This window comes from Terrapene carolina, unplaced genomic scaffold (genome assembly GCF_002925995.2).
Source record: "Terrapene carolina triunguis isolate 2854851 unplaced genomic scaffold, T_m_triunguis-2.0 Scaffold66, whole genome shotgun sequence".
Classification (NCBI taxonomy): domain Eukaryota; kingdom Metazoa; phylum Chordata; order Testudines; family Emydidae; genus Terrapene; species Terrapene triunguis.
This window is the reverse complement of record NW_020664417.1, coordinates 34,895,560-34,908,247: the sequence shown is the minus strand read 5'-3', so window position 1 is coordinate 34,908,247 and position 12,688 is coordinate 34,895,560.

Here is a 12,688-nt window from a genome sequence, read left to right as displayed (position 1 = left end):
TCTGCCTCTAGCAGGACGAGACCATCTCCCCCATCAGAACAGCTGCTTCCCACCACGGAAGAAATCCGGAGCTACAAGGTGCAGCTCCAGCTGGGACCGAAGGAGGGAACAGAAACTCCAGTTTGAAAGGCGAGCTCTAAACTCCTTGATCCAAACACACACCCCTCCAGAGACAGCCTCGGTTTCCCCTCCTCTTCCTCAAGTCTCAACTACATCAAGTGCACTTCGTGACAGAGGGAAAGAGCTCCCTTAAAGGATACAGCTGACATCATTACCAGCAAAATACCAACTAGTCTGAGACATACTCTCCTCCCTTCTAGACACTGTTATCGTATCGCAAAGTGCATTCGCCACCGCTCGGTTCCTCTCCCTCCCGGACAATATTTTCACACTCTGATGCTGTTCGTGTTACCATTCTTCTCCTGGGACTGATCAAGCAGAGAAGAAAGAAAAACATCATGAGCTCACCAATTTATTACATAAAAAATGCGCAAAGATACAAAGCTCTAAGTGTGCAGGAGGGACTGGCAAGGGGGTAATCAAGGGGGATGAACAGCTCCCTCCCAGTCACCACCTCCTCTAGCTCTGTCTCTCTGATGGCTTTCAGCTGAGATGTTAGCTGGTGTACAACATGTGCACGGGATCTAATCGGGGGGAGGGGGAAATCTCTCCCAGCTCCAGTTTAAACAAAGCTGGAGGAGGCGCAGGGTAAAACCATGGATCTCTGCGCTCCCGGACTCGACCCACATCGCCCTCACCTCAACCCAACGGTTCCGGGCCACAAAGAAGGAGCTAAAGGCCAGAAGTAGCGGTTGTTTCCTGGGCTCTTTCTCGTCGCCTCCTTCATGATGAGTTCCCGGGGAGCAGCAGCTGCGAGCTGGCTTCGCCGGCGAGGAGACTGGGAGGAGGCGGGGGGGATAAGAGGGTTACTTAGCACAGAAAGCTGCTCTGCCTGTTCCCGACGTCTTATTAGTAGAAGCAATTCCAGAGCCGGCCGAGGCAGGTAAAGCGTCCGGCTCCCGATCTGCTCCGTCCGGCTCCGCTCCTGGCCACAGAAGCCGGGGGCGGCTGGTGCTTCTTGTCTCCCTGTGCTGGAGGTAGCAGCCGGGCGGGTCCGGTGCAGCCCCTGTCTGGAGCTGGCGGTGGATGCTGGCGAGGCTGTTCTGTAAGGAGACTCGCAGAGCTTCCCGGCGCAGCAGCCCGGGAGTTCGCGCGGCGTTAGCTGCGGAGCCGCGCCGCCCAGGAGCCAGGGAGAATCCACCCCTCTGCGCCCCACCGGCCTCCAGGGGGCCGACATGTTGGGCTGGGGCGGCAGCCCAAGTCCCGCGGGCTACACTGCGCCCCGCGTGCCCGCAGCGGGGTTGGCGGGGGGCCCGCTGGCTCGGCCAGTGCCGCTGGGGCACCGGGGAGAAGCCGAGAGGCTGTCTCGAGGGTGGCATCGCAGCCTTGGGCTCTCAGGCGCCGTCCAGTAATAAAGGGTGGCGCCCCGATCCATCCCTGGGGTGAGCGCAGGGAGCCTGCGGGGGCCGGTCCCCAAAGCGTGGACTTTAATTTCAGTCCCCTTCTGCACCTCCCCGGAATGACCTGCGCCCGTGGTGTCAGTCACCTTCCCGGAGTATCCTCTGCCTAGCCCACCCCCGCTCGTTAGCCTGATGGGCCCCCCGAATCGGGGGAGACCCTGCTCCTAAAGCACGTTGTCCTTGGTGTATATGTATGCCAGCCACCCAAAACGTGAGCAAACCTGCTTTGCCTACGTTGTAAGCTTTTGAAATACCACAAACCTCTAACCTGAGTCAAACATTCTTGGGTTCAAGCTCTGTTTAGGAAGGAATGTGGGTAGAGACTTTTTAAATATGGCTCCGTGCATAGGGCATACAGTGTGCCAGTCTGTCCTTGGTAGGTTGGTTGTTAGAAATTCCTCCCCCCAGGTGAGGAGGGTGGGTTTTTAAATTTAAATTACATGAAAAGAGTTGCCAGCTCTCTTCCCCTCTAACAGGACATTCATAATCTCAAGGACCATGAGTTATGCCGGATTGTGCATAGGGTGAATGTTGGATTACAAGGTATGCTTGACAGGCACACAATCTGTATATTTCTGTGTAAAGAGCACTAGCTCAGTCATGTATTAAAAAGGTCACCAAGTTGTTGTTGCTCATTATTTCTATAAGCCACTGAAATATTGACAGGGTTCTCTGGAGTCTGTGGAGCACTGGAGCTATCCTGCAGCAAAACCCTATGCATAAATCTGAAAATTGTGAGGTGGTATGAAATGCCTGGCAGTACATTTGTGACTAGTTGTTTTGTGCATTTCAACTTGAAGAATTTCAGTGGGTGGAGCGACACAGAAATCCAGGAGCATTACACAGAAGTAGGGAATATACAGTTGGAAGGGGTCCAAGTTCTCCTTACTTGACAAAGAGGGGTTCAAGGCCCTTAGGTATAAGAGTAGTGAGGAAATTATTCTTTTGCTTCCCCCTCCCATATCCTCTAGCTTCTGGAGAAGAAATCCCCTAGTGTCATTCCTGGAAGATGATATGTCACTTACTGCTATAGAATTGCCCCTGCAGAAATAGATTCCAAGGCTAGAGGGGACCACTGTGATCATTTAGTCTGACCTGCTGTATAAAATATACTATCAAATCTCTCCAAACTAGAGCCTATCTTTCGGGGAGAAAAAACATCCAATCTTGATTTAAAAGTTGCTAGTGATGGAGAAATAACCAAAACCCCTTTCATAAATTGTTTCAATAGAGTTAATAACCCTCACTGTTAAAATTGTACACCTCAATTTATCTAGCTTCAACTTCCACCCATTGGCTCATGTCATACCTTCCTCTGCTAGATTCAAGAGTTCATTATGAAATATTTGTTCCCCTGGAGGTACTTACATACTGTAATCAAGTCATCCTTTACTGGTCTCTTTGTTAAGCTAAATAGAATGAGCTCCTTGAGTGTCACTATAAGACATGTTTTCTATCCTGTAATCTTTCTTAGAAGTCTTCTCTCAACCCTAATTGTGGACACCAGAACTGGACAGAGTATTCCAGCAGTGGTCACACAAGTGACAAATAGAGGGGTTAAAATAGCTTCTCTACTCCTACTTGAGATTCCCCTATTTATGCATCCAAGGATTAGCTCTTTTGATTTAGGATTGCCCAGGAAGTTCATGTTCAGTTGAATATTTACCACAATCCCCAAACGGTTTTCAAAGTCACTGCTTCCCAGTAGTGTCCCCCATACTCTGAGTAGTCTCTACATTCTTTGTTCTTAGATTTATATACTTAGCCATATTAAAATGACTGTTTGCTTGGGTCCAGTTTACCCAGCAATCCAGCTTCCTCTGTATTAATGACTTTTCTTCTTCATTATTTGTTTCTCCAATTTTGTGTCATCTGCAAACTTTAGTAGTGATTTGTTTTCTTCCATGTCATTGATTAAAAAAATGTTATAGGTCAGGCTAACAACCCATCCCTATAAGACCCCACTGAAAATGTGCCTTGTTGCTAATTCCCCCTTTACAATTCCCTTTTGAGACCTCACAATTAGCCAGCTTTAAATCCATTTAATGTGTACCATATTAATTTTGTATCTTTCTAGTTTTTTAATCATAGTCTTGTGCAATAATAATGCAAATATCTTACAAAAGTCTAAGTATATTACATCACACCATTAATTTTATCAACCAAATTTTTAATCTCATCCAAAGAAATCGAAGTTTCACTGGATCTATTTTCCATAAACCTATTTTGACTGGCATTAATTTATTAGTTCTTCTCCTTTAGTTCTTTATTAATTGAGTCCAATATCAGCTGCTCCATTATCTTGCCAGGGATCGATGTCAGACTGGCAGGCCTGTAATTACCCAGGTCATCCTGTTTACCCTTTTTAAATATTGGCACACCATTAGCTTTCTTCCAGGCTTCTGGAACTTCCCTGTTTTGAAACTGTATGTAAGGCAACTCAGGGTCAAAATGGAAGTCAAGTGCATGAAGTCTTGTGGGGCATCTGAGCCTAGTCAGGGGAAGACCATCAAACCCCATGGATTTTCTGGATCCCCAGTTTGGGGAAGCTGAACCTTGAGAGCACGTAGTAATAATGTGAACTTTCTGATGTGGTTGGAAGACCACCACCTTTTCCTCTCCTAAATCCCCGGATGTTGTTTCTGTATTGTTTTCTCTCCCTCACTTCATAGACCATGGTGGTGTGCAGTTTCCATCCCATATGGACACAGGGACAGAAAGTCTAGCAGCTATAGTGGTAGCAGACATTGGTACTTGTGGCAGCATGTATTGATCCTTTTGATCATGACTTTACCAACATGTTAGTTAGTCTCCAGAAAGTACTGATCAGCCCTGCCTTGGTGGTGGCTTTCTCTTTGGGAATCCACTTTCCAGGGGATATATTCTATGGCAAGAGTCCAATGCTTGCAGAGCTGAAGCCACAGAAGACATAGTACTCAGTAATAAGGCACATTAGTATAGTCTGCCAAAAGGAACTTGCTCTAGACCATGAATGAACCCTGTGGAGTTAAGATTAATAATCTGTAACTTTCCAATGTAAAAATGTAACTAAGTTAATGGAAATGGAGAGAACAATGATTGTGGTATCTAACACCAGTTGATACGTTAAGTCACAAGAAAGTGAAATGACCAGACTTCCAGCCTGTTGACATATTGCTTCAGGCTGCCTAGCTCTAAAAAAGAGGGGAATGCTATGACTTTCAGGAGGGTTTTTCTGTGGTCATTACTACCTAGGTCTGAAGTAGGGTTGTTAGCCAATAGTGATACAGATACTTCTGGGACTGACTTGCCTTTAAAAGGATGCTTCCTCATTGTTCAAGTACTTGTGGGTCCCTCTCAGCTCACCTCATAGGTGTTTGTCATGATCTCTCATCACTTGTCCTAAGTCAGGCTAATATGAGGGCAAGGACACTTGTGTTATTGTATTGGTAATAATGAAGGGGAAGCCAGCAATATAAAAACAGAGGGAACCACTTATTGTAAATCACATATACTTGCACACACAAAACATAAGAATGGCCATACTGGGTCAGACCAATGGTTCATCTAGCCCTGTCTCCTGACCGTATCTGGTGCCAGAGGCTTCACAGGGAATGAACAGAACATCCCCTGGCAAAGAGTTCCACAGGTTGACTGTGTGTTGGAAGAAAAAGTACTTCCTTGTGTGTGTGTTAAACCTGCTGCTTATTAATTTCATTGGGTGACCCCTAGTTCTTGTGGTGACTTTACCCAGAGTACAATGAACAGCTCTTTCTCCTCAGTTCTCCAGCCTGGGCTGCCTTTTACACTGCTTTGCTATGAGAGCTACCACTTGTGGTCTGCTTCGACAGCTGAAGCACGTAAGCTACTCCCAGATATATTGTAGGAGTGCTATGCCACTCATAAATTACACCGGATCCTGTGCGTCACATAGGACTAAAGCAAGAACTGTCTCTTCCCTTGTAGGTTCTAGGACTAGCTGCTACAAGAAGCAGTCATTAATGGTGTCTAGAAATTCTCTCTCTGCATCCCATCCTGAGGTGACATGTTCTCATTCAATATGGGGATACTTGAAATCCCCCATTATTATTACATTTTCTGTTTTTGTAGTCTCTGTAATCTCTCTAAGTATTTCACAATCACCATTGTGGTCAGTAGTATATTCCTACTGCTATACTCTTATTGTTCAAGCATGGAATTTTTATCCATAGAGATTCTATGGTACAGTTTGACTCATTTAAGATTACTACGACATTTGATTCTATGCTTTCTTTCATAGAGTACCACTCCCCGAGCAGTACAACCTAATCTGTCATTCCTATATATTTTGTATCCCTGCTATTACAATGTCCCACTGATCATCTACTGAGGTTCTCTGCTACCTATTATATCAATATCCTCATTTAATATCAAGCACTGTAGTTCACCCTTCTTTAGACTTCTAGTATTTGTTTACAAGCATTTATAAAATTTGTCAATACTTAGTTGTTTGCCTTCATGTGATGTAATTGAATGGGATTCTTGTTTGACTGTTTCTCCAATTCCTACCTGTACTTCAGCAACTTCTATCATCCCCTCTTTACTAGAATATAGAGTATGTCTTGAATAAATCCTCCCTAAGGGATGTCTTTGTCCAAACTGTATGTTCTCCATATGTGTCAGCTTGGCCCCAGCACTCAGTGTAGACTCCTCTATGCTCTTTTTAATGTTATATGCTACCCACCTGGTTCCATTTTGGTTTAGATGGTGCCATCCTTCCTGTATAGTATCCTGTTTTCCCAAAAGGTTCCCCCTGTTCCTAATAAACCTAAATCCTCCTTCCAACACCATCATCTCAGCCACACATTTAGATCCTCTAGTTCTGCCTGTCTAACTGGCCCTGTGTTCAGAGCTGGAAATATTTCAGAGAGTGCTACCACGGAGGTCCTGGATTTTAATCTCTTACCTGACAGGCTAAATTTGGCCTTCGGGATCACCCTCCTCTTTTTCCCTATGTCACTGGTACCTGCATGTACCACAAACACTAGTGCCTCCTCAGCACTGAATACAAGTCTATCTAGAGGTCTCAAGAGGTCTGCAACCATCATATTAGGCAGGCAATTTACCATGCAATTATCCCAGTCATCACAAACCCAACTACCTATATTTTTAATGATTGAATCCCCCATTCCTATTGTCTGTCTCTTCCTAATAACTGGGGTGCAAGAGAATACCAAGACATCATCTAGAAGGAGGGATTGGTTTCCTCCACTCCAGCAAAATGTTTGCCTTTCCCAAGACTTTCCATTCTCCTCAATAGCACAGAGGCTGTCAGACAGGGACTGGGACCATTGCACTGTGTCACTGGAAGTCTCCGCTAGGTACCTGTCTGTCTTCCTTAGCTCCTCCAGTTCAGTCACTCTGGCATCAAGAGCCCATACTCTGTCTCAGAGAGCCATGAGCTGCTTGCACCAAATGCACACTTATGGCACTTGCCCACAAGGCACATAATTATACATGCTGAATTCAGTGCAATGAACTGGATAGCCCCCACCTTGCTGCTGGAATTCTGCATGCACTTTTTTTTTTATTATTCTTGCAGGGTCTTTTTTGTGGGGGAGAGGAGGTATTGGCTTAAGTTTACAGTATGTTAGGTATAATTGGCCTTTCATACTCCCTCACAAAACTCCCATGGTTGTTGCTCCTGTTCACTTAAGAGCTGTTTCATTGAGATACATCTCATATTAGACATATTTACTTGCATGCTAAGATCAACTCTTACTGCTCTATTGGTTTTTAAAAATTGAAATGCTTAATTTGTATATAAACTGAGTTAAAGGGCACCCTGTTTGAAGCAGACTTAACTCCAAAGGTATACCCACTTACACCAGGGGTGAATTTGGCCTATAGTTTCCACATCATTTTAGGCTTCCTTTGATACAGTTTTGTTGTCATGTTTTAAAACCAGCATTACATCTTTCCAGTATTGTCAACTCTACCAACTTTCTCACAGATGTCATATTTGGAGGTGAGGGAGGAGACTTATAGCCCCAGCTGCTGGAATCACATAGCTATTTGTTTTTTTTAGGAAATGAAAGTTACTAGACCTCAGTGGAAGAATACAAAGAAATTGAACACTAAAAATTCAACTCAGAAGGCAAATAAAAGAACCAAACGTTTTTTTATGTGATGACTTGGAAGCTAGTCTCATGATTGTGGAAACCTGACTCAGTTTTTCAACCCTTGGGGTTAGTGATATTACAGGGGTGGCCAAACTTAGAGGCCCTCTGAGCTGCATACAATAATCTTCAGAAGTTTGGCGCCACAAGATACACACAACCTGCCCTGTGGGGTGGCACCCACCGGGGCTAAGGGCTTCATCCCTTCAGGGCAGTGCCTGGTTGAAGCCCCAAACCTCAGCATCTCCTCCCACCCATGCAGGACTAAAGCCCCCAGACTCCCCTTCCATGCAGGGAAGAAGCCCCTAGTCCCACCAACCTGCCACAGGACAGAAGCCCCAAGCTCCCTCCACCAGTCTGGTAGGTGGAGAATGGGGGGGGAGGTGGGATCAGCGAGCCGCACTTTAACTGTAAAAGAGCTGCATGCGGCTCACAAGCCACAGTTTGGCCACACCTGCAATATGTTTGGACCACTGAAGATTTGTTGGAAACTATGTCTCAACACATATTAAAACCTTTAGCAGGAATAGACCTAAAATATTTCTTCTTTCCCAAACCAGTAACCTATGCCTCTTTCACTTTGTGTCTATAGTAAAATATCAAGGGAAGACGTTGGGAATCTATGACCTTAAAAGCTTTAGATAATTTAAGAGACATGAAAATAAGATTTTATAAACATCTCCTCTGAAAACCTATAGAATTTAGAAACGAATGTTATCCATATTAGAGAATGCTACAGGTTGGTTTAAAAAAAAAAAAATCTCAGAAAACTTATTGCTCTATCAAGTTCTATAGGACTCTTACATGAGTAATGCTAAAGCCATGGATTATTTCCACTTTCAAATCTTTATTCTGTCTGACGAGCCAGGTGATAGATGGTTGCTGTGCCACACTATAAGCTCAAAGAAGCAAAAAAAAAAAAAAAAAAAAAAATATGCAGATAAACCCGATTCTTTGCTAGTTACCTCACACACTGCAGAAAATCATTGAAAATGTGGTAGTAATCAGATAGAAAAGTTGATTGTGAGAACATGAGTAAAATGTCAAATAATTAAATAGCTTTCAATTCAGGAAAGTGCTGATCTCTGGAAAAAATTCACTTTTTCTCTGACATTGAAAGTCTACATAAATCTTGAACCTAAGCATGGAGCATGAGCACTCTATTTTCAAGAGGAGAGTTTAAAAAGAAAATATAAATTACAAGAAGAAAAATGAAAACAAAATGGCTTTGGAAAAAAATAAGAACAAATGCACAAAACTCCAGGCTGGAATGCAAACTCGCTTCTGTATTAACCAGAAATTGTATTAGCAGGGCCGGCTCTAGGCACCAGCAAAACAAGCTGGTGCTTGGGGCGGCACATTTTTAGGGGCGGCATGGCCGGCGCCAGAATGCCGCCCCTAAAAATGTGCCCTGGCCGCCCTACCTCACCTCCGCTGCTGCTGCCACGGTGCGCGAAACAGCTGATTCACGCGCCACTACTCGCCCTCCCTCCCAGGCTCTCAAACCTGGGAGGGAGGAGGAGATCCCGAGCGGCCACAGCGCGCGAAACAGCTGATTCGCGCGCCCCTACTCGCCCTCCCTCGTAGGCTCTCAAACCTGGGAGGGAGGAGGAGATCCTGAGCAGCCGCTGCTCCCCCTCCCTCCCAGACTTGAGAGCCTGGGAGGGAGTGGGAGAAGCGGCGCCCACGCCTCAGCCACTCGGAGTCTCCCCCTCCCTTCCTCCCAGGCTCTCAAACCTGGGAGGGAGGGGGAGACTCCGAGTGGCCGCGGCACGGGCGCCGCTTCTCCCCCTCCCTCACTCCCTCCTAGGCTTGAGAGCCTGGGGGGAGGAGGCAGGGCTGGGAATTTGGGGAAGGGGCGGAGTTGAGGCGGCACCAGGGGTGGGGTAATTAAAAAACGGGGGGGGGGGAGGGGGTGGCCAAAATTGTTTTTGCTTTGGGCGACAAAAATCCTAGAGCCGGCCCTGTGTATTAGAGTTTCTCCCAGACCTAACCCCTTTGTAGGTCTCTACTACATTCATCAGCACATACTGAATTTCAAAGAATATACCTGAAGCAAAACAGTAATGTTTATTCTATCCTATAAATATGATTGTTTTTAGACTGTTGTCATATGGCTGATTTCATAGTTCCCGGTTATCTTTTGAGGTTAATTGGGCACTTGGCTCTTTATCATTACTTTTTGTATATCTGGGTGAATTAGCTCCCTGTGTGCTGGTATGCAGGCATGGTCTGTGGACCCTGACATACTCAACCAGCTTGAGTCCAAAGCATTATTGAGTCACTGGAAAAGATAGGATAATAAAGCATCCTATTTGTAATGTTTCCACATGAAACTGAAAATATCATTAATCTTATAAAATATGAATATGTTTGTGCACTATTTAGACAGTACAGCATATCTGAAAGGAAACAGATGTGAACAACGTTACCACAGATCCTTTACCAGGGACATTGTGAAGAAACTTGATTTTTTGGGGGGGAGAGACCAAAATATCTCCCCCACAAATTTATACAATAATAGATTTCAAGGCCATGCAGACCATTATGAACATCTAGTCTGATCTGCTTCATAATACAGGCAATTGAATTTCAACCATTAATTTCTTCAGCCAGCATTTAACTGCTGGTTGAGTTAGAAAATCTTTTAGAAAAATACATATGTAAAAAATTTTCAGTTATGCATTTTAACACCCCCAAAAGCTTTTTTGTGGTCTGGGCCAGTTCTTGCCTCTATCTGTCACAAGTTCATACTTTAGTGAGAGTGTGCAATGGGGAAATGAACAGCCCACACAGAGAATGAGGCATTTGGATGGTGGAAGGAGTTTTGTATAACCCAGAGAGCTCTAAAAGAAAGAAAACACCCACACCTTCTTGGAAGTTGTCTCTAAAGATAAAAAGACAATGTCAGTAAAAAAATATCTAAGGTAACTTGTTCTGAAAGTTTTCTAACAAACTGGCACAAGGACAACCTGCTTTTTTGAAAAAGCAATTGCTGTTTATTGATCATTGTATGCCTCAAACTTTCATATGGTAATGTGGTTGCCCTCCTTCCCCCAAAGAGTTAGGAATCTTACAAGTGAATGATAACTCAGATGTAGGGGTTAATGTGCTTGGGGAGCTGTGTTTATGAAATATTACTGAATAGTCTAACTTCTCCGCTCTCAACTGTTGCAAGAAATCAAGCCCTGAACTGGAGGACTGCAGCATTTTAATGGCAGAAACTCAACTCAAATGATTTTTTTCTAGATGTGTTGTCTGGGGACCAAATGGGATGTTTAATCACTCTGATTGTACAGTTAAGTATTGGTATCTGAACAATTTTAGAAATTTGTGTTTTAATTAAGTGAAATAAGGTTTTTTGACTCTTTACTGGAATATAATTATTCCATGTTTTCAAAAACAAAACATAGTGAAGGCATATTAATTGTCTGCAGTTTATTTTAATAGTTTTTTTAAGATATCAACTTGATCAGGTAAAAATGTTGGTTCACATATTACCAAGCACTTTACTGTTAATAACATTTAGCCTTTATATAGCACTTACTCTTAACAGAAATTAATCCTTTTAGCAACCTGTGAGGTAGGAAAATATTATCCCGCATTTAACAATGGGTGAACAGAAGCAGAGAGGTTAAGTGAAGGCCATGGAAGAAGTCTTTGAAAGAGACATGGTTACAACTCAGGAGTTTATGTCTCTATGTCCTGTGGTGACATCATGCTACTTTCTAGTGATGTGTAGTTACATGAAAGGCAAAGTAAATAGAAGTATCCTCTTCATATCACAGCATTACATGATAGCACTTATATTAGCAATAAACAGGCTCCCATATTTGACAGAAAGGCAACATAGAAGCCAGGGTATCTATATGTTTTTAATATTTTATTTTTACCTTTGCTACTTAATGCCTGACAATTAGAAGGTAGGTTCTTCTACCTAGATTTTGGAATGCGTTACTTCATCAAGAAGGGGAATAAAACAAGGCATTCCATCCTGTTTTATATTAGGATGAGCAGCTTTAATGATTTGCAATCAACTGTATAAATATAACTTCCAATATTTCCTTATTTGACTATAATGGAAACAAGTTTAAAAATGTGGAATAAGTTAGATCACAATATTTTCTTATTAGGAAGCATGGGTATATATTAATTATTTAACTGGTGTTAGTAAGCTATTAATTATTAAATGGCAGACATCAGTTCAGTTCTATAATGAATGTTTTATAATTGCCATATTGTTTTTCCCGTAGACATGTATATTTAAATTCAAAGGATTTTCTTTTATTTACACAACAAAGTAAGAGCAAAAAAGGCATATGGGAACATACTGTATTCAGGTTCAATCCTGCAGCCTTTCCTCATATTAGTCATTTTGCTTATGGAAGTAGTCCCATAAAATTTAACAGGACTATTTGGGTGAGTAGGAGCTACTAATGTAAGAATCACAGAACTGTGGTCTTACTGCATGAACCCTACTACACCTTACATTCTACAGGAAATATGATAAAAGTTAGTCTGTAATGTGTAAGATACCAAGCTGGCAGCACTACAGGCTGAAGTCTACTACCCACGAAACGACAGTATAAGGCTTGATTCTTCCAAAAAAACCTAAGCCCCTGCTACTCTCATTGAAGTCCCTGGTAGCTGTAGGTTATCAGCACTTTGAAGAATCTGGCCCACAGAGAGTGGGGGCCTAATCTGAGCACAGGACTGGAGCCAGAAACTCATGAGTTCTACTATTAAGTCTGACTCTTAAGCCTTGAGCAAATGACTTAGCCCTAAGTCCTGATCCTAATGAAGTCAACTGTAAAGCTATCTGCTGCCATATCCATACAATAGGAATAATACTCCTTATCCAGACACATAGCTGCTTGAAAGTTTTTCCAGTGGAACAGTTTTTCCATCAGAAAATGCAGTTTGACCAAAATCAAAACATTGTCATGTATTGTGAAAAGTGTTATATTTGTGGTAAGGCTTACTGTTAGTGCACATGCAGCTGCAATCTCCATTCTGCCCCAGGAATCTATA